This window comes from Adiantum capillus-veneris, chromosome 3 (assembly GCF_014529385.1).
Source record: "Adiantum capillus-veneris isolate H3 chromosome 3, ASM1452938v2, whole genome shotgun sequence".
Classification (NCBI taxonomy): Eukaryota; Viridiplantae; Streptophyta; class Polypodiopsida; order Polypodiales; family Pteridaceae; genus Adiantum; species Adiantum capillus-veneris.
In genome coordinates this window covers 114348640-114361182 of record NC_140933.1, presented here as the reverse complement: position 1 = coordinate 114361182, position 12543 = coordinate 114348640, and the positions used below count along the sequence as shown (strand labels likewise).

Genomic DNA, 12543 nt, shown 5'->3' with positions numbered 1-12543 from the left:
ACCCCCAACACTGAGGTACTACTGCATCTTAGTGTTGCTGGCAAGGTCCGCCTCCTCCTCTTATTTTCCTTTACTCACACATGGCAAGCTCTACTCCCTAAGGTGGCCAAAGGGTCAGCTCACAACAAAAGAGGTGTGCATAGTGAATGGGTGCCACAAACGTTTATCAAAGGTGCTTGGGTATACATGCAACCATTTGCGAATGGCCATTACTATCTCGCATTGCCACACCAAGGAAATTTATCCACCTTCTCCTACCTACATTGCAACATCAACCAAACTCCTCCCCTTTCTCTTCCCCTCCCACCTCCCATTGCCACACGAAGAAATCTCGTCCCCCTTGTCCCACCTACCTTGGAGAACCAAGCAAGGTCCTCCTCCTTCTCTTATTTTCCGTTACTCACACATGGCAAGCTCTACTCCCTAAAGGTGGCCAAAGGGTGAGCTCACAACACAAGAGGTGTGCATCGTGAATGGGTGCCACAAACATTTATCAAAGGTGCTTGGGTATACATGCAACCATTTGCTAATGTGCATCACTATGTTTGAAGTCATGGAAATGTGGACCATCATTGGAAAGAAAACCTCGTTAGCTTCAATAATGGCATGGATAAGGGGATGTGTTCCTACTCTCCTTGTAGCATTGCATTTCTATGTAATATGGCATAAATCATTGCAATAATGCAATATGGATTTTGATTTTCTCTATAAACTTTTTCTCTCTCCCCATTTTGAAAGGGTATTGCCCCACCTAGATTGATGGCAAGGGAGCATTACTGTGGGCATAGGTGCATAATGTGTGTGTGTGTGTGGGGGGGGGGGGGGGGGGGGGTGATCCATCTGACACAAGTCTCAAAGTGTTTTGGGGGGCACTAGGCCCCCCTCAGGACTAAATGGCACGGGCATGGGAGGGTGGGATCTACGGCCAGGGGATTGAGGGCCGTAGATCTGGAATGCGGGTACTCTAGATTACTTTTGTAAAAAGTAATCTAGGGTACCCGAGTTTTGAAAGTAATCTAGAGGCGGATACCCTAACCACTATGCCATGAGCGCGTTGTGAAACGTGGGGGCCGTAATTTACTTAAAACATGTATGCATAAGGGCGGCAGCCAAAAGTAATCTAGGGTACCCTAGATTACTTTCGGCGCCGCCATTGGGATCTACGGCCAACAATCTCCCGGCCGTAGATCCCACCCTCCCATGTCCGTGCCACTTAGTCCTGAGGCTAGGCCCCCACCCCTCTAAGCCCCCAATGGTGTCCTAATCCACTAAATTTTACCCTCTCTAAGATCATTCAAGACCTACTGCCCACCAATTAGTACTCTCTATAAGAGATTGGTTGGGTCCCACACATATGAAGAAATTTGGCAATCCCTTCAATAGTTCCTAATAATCCTCCATAATTTCTCCCTCTGAAAGCCATTTTTGCAAAACGAATTAATGAATGTGTAGATGGCCTTGCATGCATCCTCCAGGTTATGGTTACGAAAATGTATGGGTTTGACTGGTGATAGTATGGTTTTATGAGCCCAACTTGTGAACCTATTTCCATTCTTTTGAATGTATTGGATTGGATTAAATAGGACCTTGGCCTTATTCTTTTCTTTCTTTACTAATTCGCCATTGGATATGGCAAGTTCATGTTGTAAGAAGTCCACCGTTACTTCTTCACGTACTTTAATTGTTGAAAAATTTGGGTATACTTGCTTTAAAAAAAAAAAAGAGGTGTATTCCTCCAAGCCAAGGGTGCTTTGTATCTAGGGTTTGGGCAATGTGTGAGGATGGGAAGCAATGTGTGAGGATGGGAAGGTCCACAAAGCAAAGGATCCCTGGGGATGGGCTCTTGGGTAAGTATCTTGTTGCCACTATTTCAGGTGCAGAGACCTAACCTCTTTTTGGAATTGCAAGTGGGAAGGCCGCCTCCTCTCTCCGAGAGGGAATCTTAGGGCTACTTTTGGGTGGAGGTAGCTTGCGATGCTCTAGAAGTGTCCTTGGGTGGGGTGGGAGCTCCATGGTGGTACATGTACGGCCTATCTCGATGAACCGCTCATCTTGGTTGGTCTTTCCCAGCGAGCCATGCAATTTGATCCCTTCTTGATGCAAGGACTGCCATATGAAGAAGAAGGTCTCAAGAGGTGTTCGATGCGTGGTCGGCTTGTGTTTGTCTGGGATATGTTACTGGTGTCTATTGTCTGCAATGCTTGACTGGTGTGGCTTTGCTCATGGTGTGGCCTTTGAAGGTTCTGATGTGGGTTTCTTTGTTGCGGTCTTCTCTGGTGCAATGGAACTTGCTAACTTTTGTGGTTTGATGGATCGCTTTGGGGGTGCTTCTCGGTTCTTCTTTGGCTATTATGCTCCATTGTCTTCTTTGCTTTGAATGTGTACATGTGGGGTGACAGTTCACCCCTTTGAATTCGGCCACCGGCCATTGACTTTCGACCACCGGCCACCGGTCATTGACTACCGGCCAACCGAACGGTCGTTTTCTGACCATTTTCCGGCCGCCGGCTGGCCTATAATATTGCGGCTTAGGCTCGAGACTGGGCGTGAAAATTTTGGTTTCCGGCGAGTTATTTTTCTTCACGCACGATGGTTCTCAGGGCACTCCACCATGGTAATTGACAGGGGAGGATGGTTTGACTCCCAAATTCTTCTTGTAGTAATCATAGCTTGTTGGTCAAGACTTATGTAGTGCACACTAGCACATTCTACACACTTGTGAGATACCGGATAGCTTGAGTGATGGCTTGATTTCTCTTATTCCCAAGGAGGGGACCTCTTTGGATGAGATTTGGCACTGACGACCCATCACTATTATCAATTCAAACTATAGAATACTAGCAACGGCTCTCAATTTAAGAATCTAGCCACTATTTGAGAGCATCATACACAAGACATAGACGAGAATTTAGCCACTACTTGAAAGCATCATACACGAGACACAAACAGATTTTTTCAAGTAGCATAGGATACTTTGACAGAATTTTCACCTTCTAGGAGGCAAGTGAACTTGCTCGTTGCCAAAGAGAGGATCTTGTGGTGCTCCTTCTTAACTTTAAGAAGGCCTATGAGAGAGTTGATTGGGGATTCCTTGAGGGCACTATGCACAGGATGGGCTTTTCAGATGCTTGGATTATTGGGTGTCAAATCTCTACAAGCGTGCGTATAGCGAGGTGCTATTGGCAATGGAAAGAGTAGAACACTCCATGATTACAAGGTCAATATGACAAGGATGACCTCTTGCCCCCTCCTTGTTCCTTTTCTATACTGAGGTCATGAGTAAGTTTTTGACTTGTCAAGAGGTTGGATTACACTTGCCAAGTCAGGGAGAGGAGCTTTTAAATGTTGAGTTTACTGATGAACTGGGCATGGTTTTGGAGGGTCGAGAGGCTAATTTTCATAGGTTTGAGGAGTTCCTTGAGGTGACATAGCTTCTAGGATGGTCCCTCTCTCTCCCCCGTAGATGAGGTCGCACATGCAAATGGGATACCCCTTATAATATTGCTTGCTATATACACACACAAGCTTGCCTGAGCCAATACACATTTTAAGCTTGCGAGTCCTATTTTATCAGTTGTGTCCTTAAAGAGTGAGAGCAGAGGCAGGTGAAGTAGACACAGATGAACAATGATGAAGAAATGTAAAGATTTTGGGTGCACATGTTTTGAATAGCATCACACATAAGCGGAGGGTCTCTCATTTGTAGCTCCTATGACTCCAAAAATAAGCAAGATGCCTTCTCCAAGAGATTATCCTGCAGCTCCTTTATTTCAGAGTGTGATGCGATGAGATTGTGTGGGGTTTCACTCATCCCATGATTGGAAAATACTCTCTTTGAGCAATTTTATTCTCAAACAAGATCCATATTGCACATAGAAAATGAGGACATCCAGTAGGATGAGATGCCATCAAGAAACGTGGCTCACAAATTTCCCATTTGTTTGAGTGGGATTTGTAGATCTCTAGATTTCAATAATCATCATCAATAACACCCCAAAAGCCAATGAACGTGAACGAGGCCGAGCAAGGATCACCAATGGTGCCCAACAATGCAGCACATCGTAAGTACATCGTAGGGGAATTTGGTGGATGTTTGTGTGAAGCACACCTTGGATCCAGAGAATCCAAAGAAGGCTCCATTGGTCCCTACAAGTGATGCATAGTTGAAATCTGGAGGGCGCACCGTATGTTGCCGGATGTACAACCATGGGGCCAAACTCAAATGCTACAATGCGAGTGTGAATGAGCTTGTAAATGCCCAAAAAAAAAACCAAGAATTTAGGGAGGGAGAGAGAACGTTGTGTATGGTTGATGCCCTTGGAAGAGCAAAGGCTTCTATCATCGCAATGCCTTTGTTCATCCATTGTCTCTATCTTTGTGATCGTCATGCTCTTTGTGAGTGGGCTTGCAATCACCATCCCTTTGGCTACAACTGTTCTTCATGTATTTGTCCTTTTTGTCATGTCTCTTTGTCTTTTATTCCCTCATTCAACAAGAATTCAATCATTCAGGAAGTGAGTCTCTCTGTCGCTCACTATTTTGCCCATATCTTGTAAAGATGTTTTTGCAAAAGAATTATGCTGTCGTTTTTGCATCCTTTGTATGTGTCGCCCTAGCTTCAACCTATTTGGTTATATAACATGTGGCCACAATGATATATTGAGCATTCGTATGATATGCGGGGGGTGTCATCGGTCTGATAATGTCATTGTCAAACTTGGCAAAATCCCTTGCTTTCATCATAGCTTGTAAAGGCATTTTGTCGCTCCGCAAAGGTGCTTTCATTTGTTGACATTTGTCACATCTCTTCACATATGCTTCTATATCCTGCAACAACAAGATCTGTTTTCGGGGTTCTATCTGCAAAAAAATATCCGCCTGCTTGTCCAAGATGTGCTTGCTCAAGAATCAAAATGTATTCATATTTCGTGGTACTGATTTGCAATTGATCATACTTTCCCTTTAGTTTGAATGGATTTCATTCTCCATCTACTTAACCCCACTAGTAAAATTCCTTTGGTTCGGTAATACACAATGTAAAAAGTCCACTAAGATGCAAGTGCTACTCTGAACAATATTGCATGTTCCATAGGTGCCTAACCTGCACAAATTTTTCATGAACTAATGTAGTAATGAACACTTCTCTGCATTTTAGGCTAGTTTACACCAAGTCTCATTAATCTTTGAAATGTTTGTGGTTTCCCATTGTGTATTCCGGTGGTGTATACATGAGCTTGGCTCAAGTGTACCTTTCTCTGTGTTGGCTCTATACATAGCCTCAATATACCATCATCTTGTTGTTGTATAGGCTTCCAGCTATTAGCACTAGTGTTCTACTTTGATCAATGATTGATTAATGGGGCTACCTTTCAATCTTTGGTGATCAAATGCCATGAGAAAAGATATGACATGCTCACTCCACATTAGCAGCATCTCAATATTGAATAAATAAGAGTCTGGCATGTCATCATCAACTCCCTTAGGTGCCTCCCCATGAGTTACTCTAGACAAATTGTCAGCCCATTGGTGTGTGGTTCCCTCTTTTACTAATATGATGAAATCAAACTCAAGCAATATAATAAACCATTAAACAATATGTTATGTATTGCAGGGAATGTTCACCAAGTATAATAGTGCTTGATCATCCACAAAGAATACAAGCTTGTTAGCGAGAAGGTAGTGTCTGAACTTTTTCACAGCATAGACCACTCCTAACCCATCTCTCTCCGTTGTCGTGTAATTGTTATTTGCATTATTAAGATGTCCTCTACTAGAGTAACAAATTGGAGAATCCACATTGCTCTCTCCAATTTGTGCTAAAATACATCCTATAGCATATGTTGATGCATCGACATGGACATGGAATATCTTCGCCCAATCAAGAGATTTTAGAAATTGGAGCAAAAATCAATCTCTGCTTCAATAAGTGAAATGTTTCTTCATATTCTCCGGTCCACTCAAATTTTGTGATAAGATCATAGAGAGGTTTGGTGATGACTGCGTACATATAGATGAATCTTCTATAGTACTCACAATGGCCTATGAAGGCTTGTACCTCTCTAACTTTTGTCAATCTTGATAGTGAAACAATGGCACTTGAATCTTGTCAAGATCGGTGAAAGTGTCATTCTTGGACTCATACACCATTTGAGAGTGGGAAGGCAAAAGCGAAAGGTAGATGAGCATGAATGAGGTGGGTGCAATGTTCCCAAATGACATTTTTCCAACAAACAAATAGGAAAAATCAAGCTATTGAAAGCTACAGTTTTTTGCCAAAACTTTGTAGTTTTTTCCAAATTTTGTAACTAAACCTTGTAAAAAATTGTAGTTTTTCCAGATTGCAAAAATAACATTCACAATTAACAACCAAAAACGTAGCAGGTGCATTGTAACTATTTAAAGGCTTTTTATGAAAACTCGATAGATGTCACACAGAGGTAGGCATATGATGGCCATGCCAAGCTGGCACACTGCTATTTGACAAGCAAAAGGCAAAAGATGGCCTCAAAAATGTGTAAGGTGGGCGGGGGAACACCCTTGGTCAGATTTCCAAGGCTTCGGCCCTACAAAGAGTATCACAAGAAGTGACAATACATGCATTGGACTCTAACGAGCATTACAATTTGCGCGAAGACCTTACCATTTGACCTATGCCCAACCATTAGCTAGCTCAAATGGGCAAGGTTTTGGTTAAGGCCCAATGTCACTTCTCCTTGGATGGATGCAAGTAAACAAAGACTGAGGCGGCCCCCTCAATGTGACATGCGAGCAAGCGAGAGAGAGAGAGAGAGAGAGAGAGAGAGAGAGAGAGAGAGAGAGAGAGAGAGAGAGAGAGACAGAGAGAGAGAGAGAGTTGATAGATAGGAGTTGAGGTTTTGAGGGAGCTTTTGGAGAAAGGTCTGGAGGTAGCTGTTTTCAAATTTTTGCTCAATTGAGCAATAAAAAAAAAAGCTTGCTTTGCTCCAAAATCAATTTTTTGAACGAGCTTTTTTCTTAATCTCTCTCTCTCTCTCTCTATATATATATATATATATATATATATATATATATATATATATATATGTATGTATGTATGTATATGTATATGTATATGTGTGTAGGTGTGTGCTTACTTGTGTATTTATAAATATATATACACATACATATATATATTCTCCTCTCTCTCTCTCTCTCTCTCTCTCTCTCTCTCTCTCTCTCTCTCGTATTACCCTCCACCCCTCCCCACAGACAAAAGTTACCTATTGAAATACCACCCCCTTCACTTGTATTCAAACGTGCTTTTCGCTATTAAAACAAGCGAGCCAAAAGGCTTTAAAACCAGAAATTGATTAAGCACGTTCTTGATGAAGATTGATCCGATGTATATTAGCAAATATTATTTTGAACCTCAAAGAATCCGTCTTGTCTATGTACCAGTCGAGCATTTAATCCAAATCTAGAAATTCCATTTGTTTCCTCATTGAACCTTTGAGTTCAGTTGCTTCTTTCTCCGCTTTGAGGGCCTGCTCAATCATATTACGGCTTACTCTCTGCATATGTGGTGGCAATTCAGCGCTAGTTGAGTTCACTTCACAGTTAGCACCACATTTTCTTTGCAAATTATGTAAAGCCCAAGAGAAACATCACAATACTGCTCCCCAACAATGATCCTCTCTAATGCACCTTCAATGACAACATTTGTAAATTGTTCAAATGACCTAAGAATTCTTGTCAGCTTCCGTCCATCTCGTAAAATAGCCAATAATTTCTTGTCAAGTTTATCTGCAAGCAAAGTACCAAAGAAGGGATCTGGACAATAAGCATTTTATATCGATACATTATCAGCTAAAACTACATGATCAAACACAATGCACATGATCAACTTTGACTTCAGTTCACGGTAGGAAATACTATAGTTTTGGTTGTTGATATTGTTTCTACTTCACTTTGGAGAAGCTTCCATCCACACATTATTGAGGAAATAATAAGGATGAAGTGCATTTGCATCTATTTTCCGCACTCACTTCCGTTTTCAAGTGCCTTGGTATGTCCGAAATTATCATACTAACAAGGTACAATTCCATGAATTACTCACAGGGTACAAGGTGGAAGACATTCAAGTCCAAATTGAGGATAATGAAGCCTTAGTTCTACGATTTGGACAAGCTGCTTGGCGATTTGACGTGCCTCGTATTGCTTGCCTTGAAGAAACTGAGATCTTACAAACACAATTCTCCATCCCATCTTTCAGAGGGAGCAAACTACTCGTCAGAGGAGATAACAACATCTTGAAGAAAGTTGCCCATGAACTGGTGCCACCAGTGCAACGCAGGGATCAAAGCAACACCCTGCTCAAGCAGTGGTGAAAGGGAGTGAGAGCTCATCTGCCCGACTTGCATCGACGGCTTTATTAAGGCCGCCATAGAGTCCACCAGCTCCCTTTTTCACGTTCGGCACTCTGTGCAGCAGAGACAAGAGCCGATCACCAACTCATCTTACCCTTGAGAAGATCGGAGGCAAGTGTGGCTGCACAAGCAAAATCTAGCAATTTGGGAGCAGCGGAAAAATTGGGTTCAGTAGAATCAAGTTCTATTGACCTGTCAGATGCTTCTTGGTGTAGCCAAAGCTATCATCTTTGGTAAGCGACCAAACAAAAATGGGGTAGGCAATGGTTTTCAACCAGTCACTAAGACCCTTCAAAGTTGCTGTGAGAGTTATGGTTTCCACCATAGTTGCAAGCGGAGCAAGAAAATCTGGCATGAGAGAGCTGAACAGGGTGACCCGTGGGATCAAGAAAACGGGCATAAAAAGAAACTCTTTTGACGAAGAGGGTATCAAGTTTTACAAAGGGAGGGGGAAGGAAGATGGTTGGATGAATTTATAAAACAATTGTGACACGTGTCACTTATAAGATTGAGGTGGCTACTATGAAAACATGGGGAGGATACACCTAAGTTTAGATTGGGTTCCCACCTCAAGCACAGCCTTAGCTTGCCTAAGGTTCTCACCTCAAGCACAACCCTAGCTTTCTTAAGGTCAAAAGGACTTTTAACACCAACCATTGGAGGTCTTTAATGAAGCTAACCCTAAAGTCTTTTAAGCTTCATTAGTTAACCTTGCTCTTTGGCAGACCATCTCTCAGTTGGGCCCCTTTACCATTGGCCCCGTGTTGAGATAGATCTGTAAGCACATGTCTATATTCTAACCCTTTTTCCTGTTTATTATCCCATATTAAATGATCAGTTTAATATGAGAAAATCATTTGGGTTGGTTAGATATTAGATATTTGATGACAATGCATCTCACTTATTGCACGCCTGCACATGTTGCCTTTGAGCTTTCAGAATGTTGTTTTTCTTCTGCTATAGGTACTCCTATCGTGGATCTCGATGTTGCATTGTTATATCCGAGGACGGAATCTACATGAGGAAGGGGGGCATGTTAACCGACAAGTCAGGTAGTTGAGTCACTACTAGGCGAATAGGAGGCTTGGGGATTGCCTAAACCGCCCTATCTCTTGGTGTTGACCTTGGGATTAAAGACATTACAAGAGCTAGTTGAGTCAATACTAGGCGAATAGGAGGCTTAGGGATTGCCTAAAGCTCCCTATCACTTGGTGTTGACCTTGGTGTCGAAGATATGACATACAAAAGTGAAGTCAATACTAGGCGAATAGGAGGCTTGGGGATTGCCTAAATCTCCCTATCGCTTGGTGTCTAAGATATGACATGAGACAGTGAAGTCAAAACCGGGCGATTATGAGGCTTGAGGGCTGCCCAACGCCCCCTATGGCTTGGTCCTGACCTTGGCAAATGGGCGTCGGCCCAGTAAACATCCACAAACATTACATTGTGTTGAGTCAGGGAGCGAGCTTCCAATAGAAAAAGGGTAAGAGTGATCGTCGATGAGAGGCGCACTCTAAAACTATAATGTTTGGGTAAGATTGGCTAAGTATGGGCGCCCAAATGTGAACGAGCAAGCCCATATAAAAGTCAATCTAAACCTAAAAACCTGATTCTCTCATTTGTGCAATTAAAGTGTTCTCTTGCTCCATCTCCATCTTCTTCTTCATCTCCTTGTGTGTGTGTATGCATGAGAGAGAGAGAGAGAGAGAGAGAGAGAGAGAGAGAGAGATCAAGCATTGCGATGATGGCACGATGGCGGCAAGGCGGTTGATCACGGCACGCTGGTAGCTCCCTCTTGTTCACGGCGAGGAATCCTCCACAAAGGCAAGCATAGGGTGGTGAGTGACACACCCTTGCTCTCTTGAACTTTCTAGATTAGTCTGGTTGTGTGCTTGCAGCCATTTGTGGCTCGCACATAGTGTATGGCAAGTCCCTTGCATTGACACATGCGATAGACGTTGACACAAACTCGTTCCAAAAGGGTACAAAAATTTGTATTAGTGAAGCTCTCATGCCCATGCAACTCAAGATGAAGAAACAAGAGCTACAAAAGGTAAGAGAAGCATGGGATGTAGCACTAAATCATATCACTATCAAAAACAGATTTCCCGTACCCCGAGTAGACGACTTGTTTGATAAGCTACAAGGCTCTACCTACTTCAGTAGGATTGACCTTAAAAGTGGCTACCATCAAATAAGGATCGTGAATGAAGATATCCTAAAGATGGAGTTTCGTACAACTCTAGTCATGCCTTTTGGCTTGACTAATGCACCAGCTACATTCAATCGATTAATGGAGAAAAAGTTTAGACCCTACCGCAAACTCACTGGAGTGTTCTTTGATGATATCATCATCTACTCCCCGTGGGATTCACCATGGAAAACTTATCACACCACGTAAGTGCAGGGGAGGGGTTTTTTTTTACAAGTCACATAAGCGTACAAGCTAGGGGCAGGCCCCCAATAATTTGTCTCCCAAGCTTAAAAATAAGGGAGGGGGGTATCATATTTGAAGGGGGGTGGATTGACTTGGGTTGATTACTTGTAAAACGATTGGTCATCGGTCTGCACTAGAACTTGGATAAATTTTGGGGAATTTTTTAATCAGGTCACACATCAAATTTTTCATCAAGCCGGTCATAGATAAGGGCTGATTTGGAGCAGTTTAAGGGTTGATTTACACCAACTTTGGATGGGTCAAAATTGGATGAGTAGACTGAGTACAGGCTGATCGAGCACATAGTTTGAAAGTCAAACTAAGATGCATTTAGGATACATCTAGTTATCAATAGAAGTGGTTCCTTAGTACGTGCGAGCCACTATGATACACACTCTTTGACTAGTTTTACTCAGTTAGATCATGTGAGACCTAAATTTTATATGTAAGATAGGGGTATGATAGTTTTTTTCATTGATTGTCGTATAAGCATAGAAAGGGGGGTTATATTCCCTAATATGAGTCGTATATAGGGGTTTTATCAAATTTTCCTACTCGCAGGTGGCGTCCAATTTTGTATATAGAGTGAATCCCCCGAGATCTACTCCAATTCCTTGGAGGAGCACAAGCAACATCTCCAAGTGATTTTTCAAGCATTAAGGGAGAATAAGCTTTTTCTCAATCAAAAGAAAAGTGAATTTTTCCTTCAAGAGATTCAATACTTAGGTCATATTATCTCTCGAGATGGTATCCGTATGGATCCATCAAAGTTGGAGGTAATAAAAGCATGGCCTAATCCAAGGAATCTACATGAGCTAAGAAGCTTTATTGGTATGTGTACATACTATAGACGCTTCATAGCAAAATTCTCTCAAATAGCAGGACCATTACATGACTTAACAAACAAAAACGTTAAGTATTCATGGACCGCTAAGGAGCAAAGTGCTTTTGACAAGCTCAAAGAGAAGCTATCTCCCAACCAGTCCTTATGCTTCCGGATCTCTCAAAGCCATTTGAGGTCCAATGTGATGCTTGTGGTGATTGCCTTGGATCAATCTTGCTTCAAGAAGGGCATGCCATAGCCTATGAGAGCCGAAGGCTCAACACGGATGAACGGGTCTTAGGCATTTATGAGAAAGAGATGTTAGCTGTTCTACATGCCTTAGACACATGGAAGCACTATCTATTGGGGACTCCATTCATCTTACGAACAGACCATCAAAGTCTCAAGTACTTCATGACGCAAACAAAGCTTTCCGACAAACAAATGAGGTGGGAAAATTTTCTTTCACAATTTAATTTTCACATTGCTCACATTGCTGGTAAGCACAATCAAGTGGCTGATGCACTTTCGCGATGACCAAAAGTTAATGTTGTGTCAATAGCAACTCACAATGATATATCTTCTATGATAGATGACTATGCTACTCACCCTGATTTTAAAGACATATACTCATCTATGATAGATGAGTATGCTACTGACCCTGATTTTAAAGACATAATGTCAGTCCTTGCTTTGGGGAAGACAGAGGAACCATTCACCTTGAAGGATAGTTACATTCTCCATGGCAATAGGCTATGTGTTACCCACTCCCTTCGTGAGAAAGTCATGTATGAATCCCACGCTCCTCCCTATGCGGGGCATAGAGGCATTCAACCTACTCTTCGAGCAGTAGAGACGTACTTTTATTGGCCTACCATGAAAGTGGACATATAAGACTA

At 42.3% G+C, this 12543-nt stretch overlaps 1 pseudogene; it reads right to left on the bottom strand.

Annotated features, from left to right (window-relative positions):
• Nucleotides 1–7424: 7424 nt before the first annotated feature.
• On the bottom strand, nucleotides 7425–8709 carry LOC147461521 (sm-like protein LSM1B pseudogene; annotated as a pseudogene).
• Nucleotides 8710–12543: the final 3834 nt, after the last annotated feature.